Below are 6,086 nucleotides of genomic sequence, written 5' to 3'. Positions count from 1 at the left end.
AGAAGTTATTGCAGAATTCATTCTTCATTCCAGTTGAGGCTGAAAGGAAAACACTGCAAGTTTTACAAGATGTCTCTTATTTCTTTGAATAGACAGAAAAGGATTCCCCTTGCAGACGCCTGACATTTTATTTCTAACTATGCAACAACATGATTTCAGCCAGGCATTTAATACTAAGATACAAAAGAGAAAAAACACCATTTGTGTTAAACTAAATACTGTCAGTGATAACCACAGACTGAACCAGAGATCACAGCGCAATGTGTACTCCAAACAGCCCCAAAACCAGTCACATTACTTTGTTCAACGGGAGGGCTTGCATCCCTCCTGCAGCGTCACTGAAGCTGATGGGAGTGCAAAATGCCACCGAGCCCAATGTGCTGTTCAGTCTGAAACCTTCACCTGTTGCAACAAGTGTGCTGTTGCAGGAGATATACTGCAAGCACTTGGCACCTTTAAAATCTAGTTTGATCTTCAGATAAGATCAGTTTACTAAAACAAGCTCAGAAATTGCAAAGGTCTTGTTACCGGCTTAAAGGAGATCTGCTCCAGAAAAGCTTTTAAGGCCATGGGTCAAGTATGCAATGCCAAGTTTAATAGCAGCAATTTAGGATGCTACCTGTTAAGCTGTTTGTAACCTATGCCTTTGCACTGCATGGCCAGCCACCAGCAAGGTTGTAAAGCAGACCACATGCCAGCGCCTTGACCTTGCCAGGGCTGAGCTCACAGGTTAATTCAAACCCTGTTACGGGCAATCACTTGGCACCAAAACAACCAAAGCACATGCATACCATCTCTCTGCCACCAAAGGCTGCCAAAAGCCAGCTTGCTCTTAAGCCACTATGGACATTTCCGTTTTGAATGCGTGCTTTAACCTTATTTTACTGTTTAACTGGCATGATTAGGGTGCTCAAATAAATGAAAATAAATGGAGGCCAGGTTGGAGAAGGCTTTGTGCAACCTGGTCTAGTGGAAGGTGTCCCCACCCATGGCAGGAGGATTGGAACTAGATGATCTTTAAGGTCTCTTCCAACCCAAACCATTCTGTGATTCTGTGTAAGCACCCAAAAGCAGATTGGTGCATTACATCCAAGGAATTCCTTTCCATAAAGTAGATGAACTCAGACTTCAAAATTGACCTAATGCATTCAACTTAAAACTCCCGCTAATTTCAAACAGTGGCGAAGCTTCCTGTCCCACTCAAGGTGCAGGGTGACCAACACCCCTCCAGTCTCATCAGATATATTTTTTGGCATCACCATTAGTCTCAGAGAACTTGCTCTGTAATCTGGCATTTTACTGAATGGGTATGAGAATGCATAGAACTTTCCTTAACCAGCAAGGAAGTTCACACTGAATCTATTTTTGAAGTTACCACACAGGGTAACTCAGCCACATTGCAACAGGATATATAAATGCCTGCATACATAAACTCTTAGGGGAAAAAAAAAAAAGCCATTACTGACTTGGATTTTGTCATTGTTTCACTGCTTTACAGACTGCGTACAGGAGGCAACAAGTGTATGGGCCTAATTCCACAAAAAATTCTGTCATTTTCCTACATAAAAGACACAAGCTTGGGTTTCCTGACCAAAATATCTTTGGATGAAACATTGCTCTAACCTCAGAATTAAAATCTTTCATTTTGTGCAGTTTCAGGTTTTTCTGGGCAGCTTCACACCATGTTTTTAACATCAGCCACGCAGTACAAAAATTAATGTACCCCATGCTCCTTTTGTTTTCTGCTCAGCTGAACTTAGAACAGTTCAGTTTTTATGGTATACGTATTTTCATTCACCTGTAAATCTTATCTGTTCATATCTGTAGATACACAGAATATTCACCTTCCTTAAGCATTGACCCCTGTAATTTTTTTCAAGACATTCTTGTGGTAACAATAAACATGTGCTTATATGAAAGGCTCCCTTTGTTTCATGCTTTTATGCAATCTAGTACTGCTTATAATTAAACACTATGATAAAAAAAAGTCTCTCCTCCCCTGAAAAATCCAAAGTATTTTAAACGTGGATGAGTACTTTGGGAAGCAGGAAGACAACGTGTCAACAGACAAGTTACCATCCAAAAGCATTAATGCTTAGGGCAGAAAAACAGATGTGGCAATAAAAGTCTTTTGAGGGCAATTAATTATCGAAATTAAGATGAGACACTTCTCAGGCAGTGGATCTGCTTAGTGTGAGTATTCTCCCTCTCCTGAAGAAATTTCAGCATAAAGAAAAATATATAATGTAATGAAATGATCTCCTAAAACCACACTCCCCAAAAGCCTTTCCTTCCTTTACTAGTTGAAAAGTGTCCCACTACAGATTTCTTGGGCTTCCTTTTTATATACGTATATATTTTTCCCCCCTACTGTGAGTTAACCCTGAAGTAAATAATTTCTCTGGAGAGAGGTTTAGGAAACAATGGGGAGAAGGAGTGGCTTGTTTGGAAACATAATGACACAGCCGGACACACTCAGTGTCAACAGATATTTCAATGCACTTGCACAAGGCGATATAATGGGAGAGGTCTGCACTGTGACTGGGTGAAGAAGCTTCTGCTTGTATCAATAATGTATCATCATTACAATGCAAATAAGTCTATACCAGGTTCTACCTTATGGCATAGGGGGGCAGACATTCATTATGAAGCCAACCTTGGTTGTGAGAAACAAGAGGTCACTTCTTTCAGCACCCCATTAGTGACTTGATACGAACACCTGAACTCTCAGCTCCATCTCCCAGCTGGCATAACAGCCTTAGAGAGTATTACTTCATTAAAGAAAAATTAAGTAGTGCCTATTAATTAGATTTCTGTGTTGAAGGATACCATTTTAAAATCTACGTATTTCATGCAAGTTACTGACAGACTTTTATATGTGTGTCTTCTCCTCCTCTCCACCACCACCCTCTAAAACACCCTGGTTTTGAAATAATTGTCCTTTCTTCCTCCTTTCCTTTCTCACACACATCCGCCCCCCAAGAAACCTGGTATTTGGGAATGCATTTACTTAATGAAGGTATTTCAAGTCATACTCTAAAACCAAAGTAAGAAAGTCTCAAAAAGAAGACACAGACTATTTCAGATTCTTTCCAGTTGTCAGTGTTTGTGAAGATAATTTCCATCATCCCATTAATTCAAGAAATTAAATAATAAAGGAGTTTTTACTTGACCTTCACTTCTTTACTTGTCCCCTTTGCTCTCCACACTGCTGCCCTCCCAAGTCTTTCTTTCTCTCTCTCGCCTCCCTGCGAACGATCTTGTCACAGACTTTCTGAGCACAGACTGGAGGACTGTCACCTGCTCCACCAGACTAAAGACTGGCATTAGGTTATATATATTTATTAGATGCTAATAAAGATTGGCATCCCAATCTTGCTCTGCCACCCAGGGTCATGCCCCAGCTTTTGCCTTAGCACCATCCTCACCACCACCAGTGGGGTAACTGCTGCCTCTGTTCTGCCCGTGCTCTGCCCCTTGCACTGCCTGCTCTGCTCCAAGAGTTTGTGTCAAGGCTTAGTTGCTACTAGAAGTGGAAGCTCCCAAACTCTTTCCTTCCTCCTCCTCCTCCTTCCACCCACCCCATGGCAGGTAGTCAGGCAGAGGACACCCTGACTACTGTGATGTTCAGAGGAGGGCAAGGAAGAGCAACCAGGGTTTGGCCTGTGGGCAGTCACCTCTTCATCTGCTTGCTTAATACACACTTGGTCTACTCCATGCTCACTCTTTGTATGAGAAGCCAAATGGCTGCATTCAACTTCTAGTGTTATTTAAGCATCATATTCATCTTCATGGAACCTGATGTTGCTGCTGACTGGCAAGAATTGACTCAAGTGCACCATTTGCTTAAATAAGTTGGCTTAATGCTACATTAGAAATATCCTTGAATGAAACATAGTTCAGCTTCTTGCTCATGCTCCCCACTTTGCATAACTAAATTCGCAATTGGACTTTTGTTGCTCTAGAATCCACCCAGTATGCAAGCAATTCCAAACTTTATGGAAACATAAAGTCTTCCTATGGATATTACGATGTATCAACTTACATTATATTAAGATGTAATCCCACCTAAATATCAGTCTCAGTGCTACTCCTAACTATAGGTACAACCTGCTCTTCACAACAGCAGAAGAAAACTTCCACAAAACTCAGGACATGGCTCTGCAGAAAGGCAGTAGAGCATGTAGTCTGTAAACCCAGTTCGCTCTAGATAGAAATCCAGACTCCATGTGTGTGTGAGAGGGTTGCTTTGGTTTTCATTGTTTGTTTAATGGACAGGACTCCAGCCCTTGCCTGTCACAGATCTGCCAAAAAAAGAACAGAGATATTCACACACACCCAAGCTTGCAGAGGTCTCCAAACAATGACTCAGCAACTAGACCTCCCTTGGCCTTCTCACGGCAACTTCAGCATGGCAGAGTAACAGTGATGACAGTTCAATGGCAACATTAGTTCTTCAAAAGTTGATCTCTTTTGTAGGTTAAGCAAAGACTGTGGTAGGTGTTAAGATCATAGAAAGGTATGAAAATCTGCAGGGAGGAAAACAGAACTAGAAAGGAAGACAAGACACAAAAATGGAAGTGAGAGGGCTAGGGCATAGAGAAAGAGGAGAGATGACAGCAGAGTCAGACAAGTCAAATAGTAACAACCTAAAGGGCTAGACTGTGAAGAAACCATTAAAAACCACCACTGATTAAAGACCAGAGAAAAATTATACCCTTGCTCCCTCTATGCAAACTGCTGCTTCTTGATAGCAGGGATTCTTCTACAGGGACAGAAAAAAAGATCCAGCCTTAGAACTAGTTATTCCTATAAAGGAGCTACAAATAAATCTACTGCGCATGAGGAGCCTCTGAACTGACACCCACCCTGAACCACCAGCACTGTAGCGGAGGGTGCAGCCACAGCACACCCTGTCTTCCCAAGAAGCTGCCTTGCCTTCCCAAAGAGTGAGTGCCATGAATGAAGCTCATCTCTTTTGGAGGTGGGTGATGTGTCAGCCTTCTCTGTCAGTGCAATTAGCTGTGAGACACTGCAGAGCTGCCTGCCTCCAAGCAGGAGGAATCATTGCTGAGCTTTCTGCTTCAACCTGATGTTTGCTGGGGACTTTCAAAACATCCAGAAATGTGATAAATGATTTATCTTTTCCTAACACAGGTCGGCTCCCCTCCCACCCCACAATACCTTAAGGGCACAATTAAAGCCTTTCTGGATAACAGGAACACTCCCTGGAGTGGTAATCCGGAAAGACTGTTGGAGCATTGAAAAACCTAAAGCTTATCTTCTGCACCATACAAAAGGGGATCTGCTTCTGCAGACATCCTAATCTACAGAATTCTATTTAAATTTCAGATAATTCCCAATCCCACACTAGGAATAAGAAAAGGCTGATTAGAAGTTGGGTGAATCAATATGTGCTGAATGGCCTAGAGAAGTAGGAACATTCATTTTGGCACTAATAAAACTGGGAAAGCTGTGGGTGGATGACTAAAAGGAACAAAGGGCTGCTTAACAGCATTGAGCTAGGGTAAAAAGGCCAGGAAGAAAAGCACTCATAAAACTTTATGACTAAGATCAGAATGAGATGAGAAATACACTGGAAGAAGTGTCGGATCATGAAACACACCACTTAAAACCTACAGTGAGTCACGCTGACTCCTGCCTTTTAGGACAGGAGGTCTGCCTTGCTGAAAAAGTCAAGTTCCCCTCTTCAGTACCCCCACAAAATGGCTGGTTTCATTCAGTGAATTAATGTGACTACTCAAGGGAAGTCCAACCTTACATTTCAAAGCAAGATAAACACAAAGGTGCCAGAGCCGCTTGTTGTTCCAGAGTTATATTAAGAACATCAACATTAGGAAGAGGGGAAAAAATTACCCAGAGGAGGTTACAGGGCAACAGATGTGCCCTGAAGGACTCAAAACAAGGAGAAAGAGCAACAGCCTCAGCCTTTGGGAAGAGAGGCTGAACATTCAACCATGCCAGAAATGGGACGACCTGGGGCCAATGTTACAGCTCTTTGTCAGGGCCTGTATTTCTTCTGCCCCTGCTTTATTTGCCCTGTGGCTATATGGAGAACTTTCTCC

This window comes from Psittacula echo (assembly GCF_963264785.1).
Source record: "Psittacula echo genome assembly, chromosome: 3".
Taxonomy (NCBI): domain Eukaryota; kingdom Metazoa; phylum Chordata; class Aves; order Psittaciformes; family Psittacidae; genus Psittacula; species Psittacula echo.
This window is presented reverse-complemented; position numbering follows the sequence as displayed.